Genomic DNA, 11,843 nt, shown 5'->3' on the forward strand with positions numbered 1-11,843 from the left:
ACTCACAAAGGAATGCGAAGCACCTGAAACAAAGAGCACAACTGTAGGGTGATCATTAACAAGGAACTTACTAGCGGTGACCACTTCACCAGCAGGAATTTCCTCCACAGTCGTGTAGTGAACACGCCCCTGACGGACGTTTCCTTGAGCATTCTCCATGGAAGGATAGGGACACTTATTTGCCAATGACTAGGCTAGTTACAGTTCCAACATAACCTATTTGCTGGTGGGGCATTGGAGCTGCCTTGCCTAGAGGTATTCTTTGGCAAGGAAATTGTGTACCCCTTGTGGAAACCGGTTTTAGCTTGGTTCTTCTTCTGAGGTGGGCAGTACCAGACATTAGCATTGGGTGGACGATACTAGGTCTTGGATACCACTGGTGCTTTAGACTGAGAAGCACCTGCCTCAAAGTTTCTTTTACAGGTCTTGGAAGTAGCATATATCTTATCATTGTTCTTCTGAGTCAGGGTGTCACTAATAAACTCATTGAAGGTGACACACTTGCAGTTGCCCATAGACTTCATCAGTTTTGGGGAAAGTCCCCTCTTGAAACTAGCTATTCTTTTGGTGTCAGTATCGATGAACATGGGAGCATACCTCGCTAGGTTATTGAATGCCTGGAGGTATTCATTAAGACTCTTGTTGCCTTGGGTTAGCTTCATAAACTCGGTATGCTTAATGGCCATGAGACTAGGAGGGATAAAGTGTCCTTGGAAAGCTATCTAGAACTAGTCCTAAACTAGCTCAATGTTAGTAGAGAAGGTGGTCCTATGATGGGTCCACCAGATGCCTGCAGGGCCTTGGAGCTGGTGTCCTGCATACGAAGCCTTCATGCCTTCTGTCAAATAGAGCATTCCAAACCTTTGCTCTATCATGCTCAACCATTCATCAGCTTGTAATGGTTCTTCTGCCTCACGAAAGATAGGAGGCTTTGTGTCCATGAAGTCCTTAAAGCTGCTATACTGGTTTGGCTTAGGTCCCTAGCAGACATGTCGGTCCTCGCGGTTAGCCATTTGGCGCATAGCCTCAGCTAGCATGCGCTGACTTTCAACAACTGTCTGCATTAGCTCAGCTGGTGTGGGCAGTGGAGGTGGTTGTTCCTCATCTCCCATGCTACGACCACGACGAAGGTTATAAGCCATCTGCAAAGGTATAGCCAATGAGCACTGATGATGTGGAAACTTTTGTAGATGAATTGTATAATTATGCCAAACTGATTCCATTGGAGAGAATGCATTTATATAATCAATAGAGGCACAATCATTCATCACAATCACACAACTCATCAAGCGCGTCAATTGACATAGTAATGCGATGAACTTAACCAACAACGAGATCTATAGACCGCAAAGACGAAATTCATCAAAAGCTCACATACGTGGGGCATAACACGTTCGATAGGTTACATCGAAGCCATAGAGGTTCCAAACTTACATCAAGGGTAACATAGGGTTCGATATTACATCCCAACGATTAACTTGATACAAAGCTACTCGTTCATGCATGAGGATCTACAAAAGACTAGCTCTAGCGCATTAGCTAAGTAGTAAGCTAAACTACGCATCATCCTCGGAGTTAGTGTCGAAGATCTCTCCTCCATCTTCATCACTAGTAGGCTCTAACTCCTCATCTTCCTCCTCATCAGGTGGAACGTCCTCAAGTCCATTGACCTCAATGCCATCATCACTGGCTCACGAGGAGCTAAATGGTGACGAGGCGCCCTGCCTCTAGCGGACTTGCGAGCAGTGAGTTTCGTGCACGCCATCTGTAGCAAAAAGTTGCAACATAAGGGGAGAATCATTTAAGGGATACAAAATTTAATTAGTCAGGACAATCATATTTTAAAGGAGGGAGTAATGCAAGAAATGCCATGTATGCTTGAACATGATGCATGCACGATCCGTACATCCTCACAAACCTAGAAAAAATTAAAGGCTAGCGAAATATACAGTGGCATACATACGTTCTCTCGTATACGGTAGCTAGTCGATCTACAACGATATGTTGTTAATGTACCTGCAGAAAATTTCATTTCAGCCCAATAATTTCCCAAAAAGGCATGTAAACTAAATACTTTCATACATACATCCCCCGATGCATATACTCTAGTATTACAGCTACCTGTCAGAGATACCCACATTTAAGTATTCTCATAGATACATGATTGAACATGTAAGTACGCGAGCAACCACAACTACTCTCCCCTAGACCGACGGTTGGATGGTCATGCTCTCACAACTCCCACTTACCAGAGCGTAGAGGTATTTTGATCCATACATTACCACCCAAGCGGATGGCATCCATACAATAGCACGCTGTATGGACAACAAAACAGAAACAAGCAGGAACCCCAAGTTAGTACTTTAATAAGCCACCTAAGAGTCCTTATTTGGGCATAAGGGATATGACCACTGGCAATACTTAGTATTTAATTTAGGATTTTCACAAATATTTTTGTTTTAAATACACAAATGACATGTTTAGTGTCGAATCTTGCTCTGATACCAGCTGTAATAGAACCGACCAAATCATAAGAATGTAAGTACAAAAACAATCACCAAAGCGATCAAATTCCTGTACTTAAGCTCCCATAATCCCGGTAGTCCAGAAATCACAAAGGATTTCAACCAACTCTCGACATACAAACCAAGACCATAGTGATTCAACACAACACATCATCTATTACAACATTTCACAAGTAGCATTTGGATTACATCCATTAGAGTTCAAATAAAATATTACAAACCAAGTTCGAATGTGCGGAAGCAACATAGTTTAGTACATAACTTCATAGTTTTCAAATACATTGCCAAGTCTGAGTCATGTCCCACAAAAGCATTATTAGGTACGAGAGCTAGTAGCGACCGCGCCCAATGGTCTAGTCTTCATCCCCAGCTAGGAGAAGGCAGTACTTGCAGCAACCAAAGTAGAACTGGTCATCTGCAACAGGTGGGAGATAAACCCTAAGTACGAGAAGGTACTCAGCTAGACTTACCCATCAAAACCAGAAATAAAAGACACCAAGGATCATGCAAGGCTTATGAGGTGGGCTAGCTTGACACAGTTGCATAAAAGAGCTTATGATTATAGTAACCAATTTAAACTTAGCATCAAGCTTAACATCATTTACCTGTCCACTAGATTAGCACCTGTACTAGAGCACTCACTTATTAGGAGCAAACAATATTAACCATAGCAGGTATAATAAGGCTGTCATCATCATATCATCATTTCCAAACCATTAGGTTATTTAGTGTATCTACATTGGAGATAAGCCCGTCAAGTTCTCACTAACCGGGAGAGACGGCGACTCGAATCGAATTACAACTCAGCTGAGGGGGTATTCCTAACTCTCACCCTAGCATACTTCGCAAGGGTAGCCATGGGTCATCTTTGGGGCAACTCAGGAACCAAATTTGTGGGTTCAATCAGTGCCAATGCTCTCAGAGATTGCCCTTCTGCCAGGACAATCAGGACTTTTAAATCACCTACCCTTGGACTCACGCCTACAGCTCCCTTCCGAGGCGTACTTTATACTTATTGGCTCCCGGCCTAAGGTGAGCTACTCGGCTTCATGGTCGGTCTCCAGACCCAGCCAACCAAGAGAGAGGCATGCGTTCAACATGAACAGGAAAGGCTCCAAGATTCAGTCCTTAATCGACACAGACGGAGTCACTGCAAACCGGCAAGCCTCCGTCCGGTCTTCATTTCACATTAAGACTGGTTCTTTTCCATGATAGCAAATATAGCCAACCATGTCATATGTATCTTCCTATATCTCGCAGGTGATAGGAAATCACCTGACTTCTATCGTGTTTGAGCAGGGCTAAGCACTACACGAGCCTAAGCTACATAGGATTCAGGGTACAATATCTGGACAAGGATTGGGTAACCAATGCAGCAAGTGTTTGCATCCAACACCTAAACTTAATGCAACAATATATATATGTAACAATAATACTGTAACTGCATTTCAGAAATTAGGAGGCTTAATATGCTCCAGGGCTTGCCTTTCACAAAGTTGCACGGACGGTGATCCGGGCACTCAACGGCGACCTCGTCTGGCACTTCTCCTGAAGGCTGCACCTCCTGTACCTCTGGTGTCGGCTGCTGCTGCTCACTCGGTTCCTTGAATTCCAGTAGGGTCACTCCTTCCGGTACACCTATTGCATGCCGATGCACAAGATAAATATCATGGATGCATAAGGAATGACATGATGCTCCTGACGAATGAGTCACAGTAAGTGTTTAACGAAACATCACTGGACACTCGTTTACCGAGTAAAATAGCTCTATTCAAATCGCTTTAAGCATGTATCTAACTTAACGTGAAAAACAAGATCAACTTACCTAACTTGCACAACCTAAGATAAAGATGCTCATCTTCAGTTAAAGGCCTAACACCTAGGAACATTACCATAAGTTTAGGAAATATTTAAGGCATACTTAAATCAAAGTTAAGGTTTTACATGCAACGAGTGGTTCCTTAATTCAATCATAACCAGAGCTCTATAATTACAAATGACTTGCATGAGGACGTTCTGGAAAGCTTATGAAATTCTCTACAAATCAATTGTAAACATCATAGCATGATTCTTACGTTAACCAAATCAAATTCCAGTAAACCTGGAATCTATCTAGAAATGATAGGGTTACTAACTTAATTATTTAATGATGATGCAAAAGCCTAATTTGACCAAACCAAGCTTACCAACTTGTTGCACATACCAGAGGAACACTAGAAAGTATAGTGCCAACTTCTAAATAAATTATTTAATATCCTTTTCAAATTTATTTAGTTAATTAGGTGATTAAAGCAATATATAGTAAAACTATTCAGAGAAAGCTACAAAAATTGCAGTAGATAGATCATGCTTCACATAGACTACCATAAAAATTTCAAAGCCATTGAGCAAGCAGAACTTGCTGTACCCAAAATAACAGTTGGCATGTCTCTTTTTAGCATAATTAGGAAACCCTATTGAAAAATGTCAAGCAACAGATTTCTTATTTTTTCCTAGCATCATTCTAGCATAAGAATAGCACTCACAAAATTTTACCTTTACTGGATCTATAGAAAAATTTTGAAAATTCACACAAGATCCATCCATGCAAACAAGATAATTTTCTATCTCCTACAAACAGTGTCCAAAATTTATGAAAATTTAACTACAAGCTATTCATGATATGAGCAGTACACCATAAAAATTTCATGCCATTTGGAGCTACCTAGAAAAAGATATAATTATCCCTAATTCCTCCATGATTAAAAGAGATAAATAAAAACTCCCATTTTCATAACAGAACATGGCATGGATTATATTTTTAATAGAAACTAGACATTATCATGAACTCAACAAAATTGGAACCACATCATTTGAATCTATCTACTAGGAGATATATATTTTTGAATATTTATACAAATCTGTGAAAAGAATAAAACAAAAAATTTTGAAACCCTACTCTACTGGCTGGGCCGGCCCGAACAGATCTGGCGGCACACAAACACGCGCAAGCGACATCAGCACGGCCCAGACATGGTGCAGCCCAGGTCCGGCTCTCGCCTTGTCCTCAGCGGCTGACAACCGGGACCCGCGCGATAGCGAGACAGACAGGGGAACAGAGGAAGACGACGGCGCAACTCATCGCTGGTGGTTCCTCCGGCGAGGTCAGCGGTGCCTCGGTGCTCGCCTCAACAATGTGCATCGAGTGGTGCCATCAATTTTGGCTATCACCGCAGCAAGAGGGGGTGGTGACAGCCATGGCGGCGCTCGGCCATGGCTTGGCCGGCTCCGGCGAGACGCCGGCGTTGCAGCCCTAAATGGTGACCCTATGAGCTTCAGCAGCGCTCATAGTAGCTAGTGCAAGAGATAGAAGGGACAGTAAGGCTACGGTGGCAGTTGGCCACGTGGAACGCCATCTTCGGCGAGGTCAGCCATGGCGGCAGTGGAAGAAAACGGCGATTTCACCCTTACCAAGGCCAAATTGGCACGACGGTGGGGTGGAGGAGGTAGAGGAGATCACTGCGAAGCTATAGACGAGCTGGGCAATGCATTTTTGCGAAGAGGCATGAGCTAGGTGAGGGCAAAGGTTCAGCCGGCAATGGTGGATAGCTGAGGCTCGGCGCTGTGCGCGGTGAAGGCGAGAGGGAAGCAAAGGAAGCTGGCGGGTGAGTCGGGCAGGCACTGGCCTTCTTCTGGAGGTCGAACGCGTGACATGGAGGCTTCGGCTAAGCATGAACGCCATGTGGCGAGCGGCTCCTATGCCAGTTGGCCATGACGTTCACTGAACATTTTCTGAAAATTGCGATTTAGTGCTCGAGGATGATGACTGACAGCGAGTATTCGACGTTTCAACACGTCTAATCCAATGCTCCTTAGCAAAAACTGTGTACATGAAAAATGTAGGTCTACCATCCATCTACAATTTCTTTTCAAGGACCATCATCTAATTCGCCATGGATCAGCAGTTACATCAAGCCAAAGTTGGCTTGATCCACTAAAAATGTAGTTACGACTTAGAATATTTTGTAAGTGTGAAATCAGCATGGAATTCTGACTTATGGGCCATGTTTGAGCATGTTCTAGCCATTTTCATGAGATGATCATCAAACAACTTTTGTTCCTTGATAAATTAGCTACAACTTTGGTAAAGAGTGCACAGCCATGCAAAGTCTCTAAGTTGGTCTTTTGAATCAGTCAAACTGTGGCACTCTAGGGGTCATTTCAAGTCAAACCTTCACTTAAGGGCAATTTTGTCATTTTGATCTACATGAACAATGTCCAAACAATTACCCTAAGTGTAGTTAAGGTGTATTAGACCATGATCAACCACCTTACACAATTGTTATACCATTTCAAATGATCACATGTGATGAAACAACAAAACAAGCAATTCACCCAAATGTTGCAACGCAATGTTTCACATGTTTCATGACTTTGTTGTCATTTTATACTTGTCACATTACTACCATATTGCCATGTTTCAAAGTATGAGAAATTCATGTTGCATTCACAGGTTACACCATTACCATTCACAACAATCCAGTATGAAACACACACAGTTGAAAATGTTGCATATGCATGTTTCAGTAACAATGGCATGATGAGATAGATGATGCACATGTTTATGAAATGAAATGCAATTTAGTGGAAGCCAAACACCTAGGGTGTTACACAAAGTTTGTAGAAACAAGACATGCTGTCTTCTTGGAGGATGATATGATCAGGGGGAGCATGGTAGCGTGAGAAATTAGTTTTGAAGAGACGCGGGTATACGTGCCCACTCCTATGGTTCAGGAGCCATTCTTCACGCTACCTGTTGTTGTTGTACCAATAGTGCAAGACACTATAGTAACAACACATGTTGTTAGTTCTCTTGTGGCAACAATGAATGAACATGAGGAACCTGTCCTTTAGGATCCCCTAGAACCCATTGTCACACATGAGGGAGAGCAACAATAGTCTCATATAGAACAAGCATCATCTAACAAGGCCCCTAGAAGGTCTCAAAGAGTCAGGAGATCAGCCATTCCTGATGATTATGAAGTTTATGAATGTCAGGAATTTCAAATGGAGGGTGATCCCACCTCATTTGAAGAAGCCATAAGAATCGCTCACTCATCCAAGTGGCTTGAAGCCATGGAAGATGAAATGAAATCAATGAAAACTAATGGTGTTTGGAACTTAGAAACAATTCCTAAAGGAGCCAAGACAGTAGGCTGTAAATGGGTCTACAAAACAAAACATGACTCCAAAGGGAATATAGAACAGTTTAAAGCGCGACTTGTGGTGAAAGGTTTCACGCAAAGAGAAGGCATAGATTACAATGAGACATTTTCTCTAGTCTCATGTAAGGATTCTTTTAGAATCATAATGGCGCTTGTAGCACATTATGATCTAGAATTACATCAGATGGATGTAAAGACGATGTTCCTAAACAGGGATCTAGAGGAAAATGTTTACATGGCACAACTGAAAGGTTTTGTTGTGGAAGGAAAAGAACATATGGGATGCCATCTGAAGAAATCCACTTAAATCCACTTACAGATTAAAACAAGCTTCAAGACAGTGGTATTTGAAGTTTGATAGTGCAATAAGAAAGTTTGGGTTTCAAGAAAATGTAGAGGACAATTGCGTTTATGCAAAGTTCAAGAATGGGAAATACATTTTCCTAGTCTTATATGTGGATGACATCTTGCTTGCTAGCAGTGATGTTAATCTACTACTAGAAACAAAGAAGTTCTTATCCTCAAAGTTTGATATGAAGGATCTTGGTGAAGCTTCGTTCATCCTAGGAATAGAGATTCACCGAGATAGAGAAAAGGGGGTTTTAGGATTATCACAAAAGGCAAACTTAGAAAAAGTTATAAAGAAATACAGTATGCAAAATTATAAGTCTTCACCTGCTCCCATAGTCAAAGGCGACAGATATGGGAATTTCAATGTCTCAGGAACCAATATGAGATCAATCAAATGAAAGTGGTTCCATATAGTTCAGCTGTTGAAAGTTTACAGTATGCTCAAGTGTGTACTCGCTCTGACTTAGCATTTGTTACCAGATTACTTGGCAAATATCAGAGTAATCCAGGAATAGAACACTAGAAATTAGTAAAGAAAGTTTTGCATTACCTGCAAGGTACGAAGGGTCTCATGCTAATGTATAGAAGATCTGATTCCCTGCACATAGAGGGGTATACAGATTCTGATTATGCGGGAGATGATAGAAAATCTACATCAGGATACATATTCACTCTCGCAGGAGGAGCTATATCATGGAAAAGCTCAAAGCAAACCGTCACTACATCATCCACAATATATGTCGAGTTTGTAGCATGTTATGAGGCCACAGGGCATGTGAATTGGCTGAAGACATTCATGCCCAGGTTGAAAGTGGTAGACGACATACATAAACCACTCAAGTTGTACTATGATAATAATCCAACAGTATGTTATGCTAACAACAATAAGTCAAGTGGTGCTGCCAAACACATTGACATAAAGTATTATGTTGTGAAAGATAAAGTCCGGGATCATATAATTATTCTTGAGCATATAAGAACAGAAAAGATGCTCGTGGATCCGCTTACAAAAGGCTTACCACCCAGTGTGTTTAGAGAACACTTAGCTAGCATGGGTTTAATGGAAAGCCTATGATTCCTGGATAATAAGGGCCTAGTTGACAATCTATTTCAAAATAGAGAAGTGCATTGTAGCTGTTTAATCTAATGGCAACTGACCTTGATGATGAGGCACGCTCTATGCGCTGATCTATGATGGAATGGGAACAAGATAAAGTAAGTAAGTTAAGTTTAAGTAATAAGATAAGATCAAGGGGGAGATTGTTAGTAGTGATCTCTCCATCTTGGACCAACGGCTGAGTTGGGCCTTGACCTCGTGCCCTGATCAGGGGCGCCCAACCCTACATGGTTGGTGGGCCCCATCACACTGTGCTATATATAGAGGTGGGGGCCGGCGGCTCAAGGAATGAGGTTCACCGGGAGTACTACAGTCGCCCCACCGACATAACCCTAGCCCAATCTAGAGGGTGCGTAGCCAGTGATGGGAAGCTGCTACCGTCTTCTCCGCTGGAACATCACACCACTGCTAGACCACACCACCGGACTCCATAGCAACACCGACATCGCCATGGATGGCTCTAGCTCCTCCACCAAGCCATCCGACGGTCGGTGATGTCTCACCTTTCACCCTCTCCTCTATGTTGCTATATTTCTTCATATACTAGGATGAACTACTTCTTTTATCACAAGTAGCAAAGGTTGTACCCACTAAATCTATGCCTAGTTGATCCTATAGTTTCTATCGTCGGGTACATGGCTCTAGGTTAGAAGCTTAGCTTTTTAGTTGTCAGTCATTTTAATTCAAGAAGTGCTGATTGATCATTGATGTGTGGCATGGTGACTCTATAGAATATGGCTATAGGCCAAAGGTGAATGAGAAGGAGGATGTTTACAGCTTTGGCATCATCCTACTAGAGCTTACAACTGGCAAGGTCACCAATGACAGCTGTGTGGACCTTTGCCTAGTGGAATGGGCATGGCAGTGGTACCAGAAAGGTGCACCGTTTGATGACATCGTCGACAAGGCCATCTTGCAGCCAGCCTACATGCAGGATATCCTATCGGTGTTCACCCTCGGTGTCATCTGCATGGGAGAGAACCCGCTGATGTGGCCGTTAATGAAAGAGGTCCTACAACAGCTCATCAGGTGCGAATAGATCGCCGCTGAGGCAGAGGCGTGCCAGGTGAGCTACGAGGGCGGCGGCGACGGCACACCACTCCTCGAGTCAAAGAAGAGAGGCAGCCATATAGCTGGACATTGGGGCCACTCGGCCTGATTCGACATGGGCCCATGCTAGGCACGGCCTGGTAGAGCATGATGGGCTGTCGGGCTATGCCGCCCCAGTCCGCCGTGCCTAGCTGACGGCCCAGGCATGGCTCGTCGGGCCACTTTCCATGCCAAGCCGGCCTGGAAAGCATGGCCTTTTTAACAGGCCAGGCTAGCCTGAGGCCCGCATCAGTAGGGGAAGGGAGAGAGGGTAGGCCGGGCACTACGGCCGAGACGGACCGCGAGGAGAGCGTGGCGGAGGCCCAGACGGCGAGCGTGGCGACATCCTCGTGCCACAGGCCATGGCGGCAGGTAGCACGAAGTAGATCTACCCTGCGCAGAGCGCCTCCATGTCTTGCACCACGGGCACCACGCCCTCGATCCCCATCTCGTCCACGTCGCACAGGAGCCCGTTGCTTTCGCCGTTGGTGGGAAAGGTGCCGCGGCCGCCGGTGAGGGAAGTGGCTGCCGCAACCGCTGCTATTGGTGGGGAAGGGCCCACCTCCACCACTACTGGTGGTGGGGGAAGGGGCCGCTACTACTGGTGAAGGAAGGGACTGCTGCCTCTAGGGGCCGCCATGTGTGCCGTGAGCATGCCTAGGGTGGGGATGAAGGAGGCGCCATGGCCGCTGGGAAAGCAAATTGGGGCCGCCCAGTGCCAGCCATGCCTGATGCTGGAGATGGGGAGATGGGGATAGGGAGCAGATGGAGATGGGGAGATAGGGAGGTGGAGGAGATGGAGACGGGGAGTTAGGGTTCGGGGGTGGGAGCGTCCGAGCGTGGCTGCTTGGGGCTGCGCGAGGAGAGCCATGGCGTGGCATGTGGGTGTGGCTCATATATGAGGCGGGGACGGTGGGCTAGGAGGGGGAGGCTGGCCAGCTTGGCCATGGGGATGGTGGGCCAAGAGGGGAGTAGTGGAGTGAGGAGTGGGAGGGGGGTGGCTGGGCCGCTGTCGGGCCGACGAGCACAGGTCGAGCCGTGCTGTGCTAGCCCACGGGCCTAAGCAGCGGCCTAGGCACGGCCTGCTCCCTTGGGCCAGGCCAACCCAGGCCCGCATGTCACTAGGCCAGGCCATGCTCATGTTGGGCTAAAAAAGTGGGTTTCGTGCCGTGCCATCGTGCCTCGGGCTGCATGGACAACTATAGGCAGCCGGCGATGGAGCATGTCTGACTCCAACCGCTAGAACAACAATGACGATGAGGACAGCGGCAACTTCATTTTGCAAAATATCAGAGGCACATAGGAGAAATGTCGTACCCTATCTTAGGTTAGGAGCACACGTGTGTTAGGCCAGTCCAAACTACTCGTAGTTTCCATATGTGACAAATCACCTAGAAACCAAAGGTACAAATTAATTCTGACATCGTATTCTCTATTCCTTATCTATTGTTGCAGTCATAGTTTTTTGAACTAACCTTTTTTAGTTATTAACTGACAATCATGGTCATATCATTTATTTGTTGAAGCTATGTGCATAACTTCATCAGCCCAGGCACC

At 44.8% G+C, this 11,843-nt stretch overlaps 1 pseudogene; it reads left to right on the forward strand.

The window, feature by feature from the left end:
- The window catches only part of LOC136526197 (receptor-like protein kinase 5), a 32,905-nt pseudogene extending 21,316 nt beyond the window's left edge, over window positions 1–11,589 (forward strand).
- The last annotated feature ends 254 nt before the right edge of the window (window positions 11,590–11,843 follow it).

The sequence above is a fragment of the Miscanthus floridulus genome, chromosome 19 (genome assembly GCF_019320115.1).
Source record: "Miscanthus floridulus cultivar M001 chromosome 19, ASM1932011v1, whole genome shotgun sequence".
Classification (NCBI taxonomy): Eukaryota; Viridiplantae; Streptophyta; class Magnoliopsida; order Poales; family Poaceae; genus Miscanthus; species Miscanthus floridulus.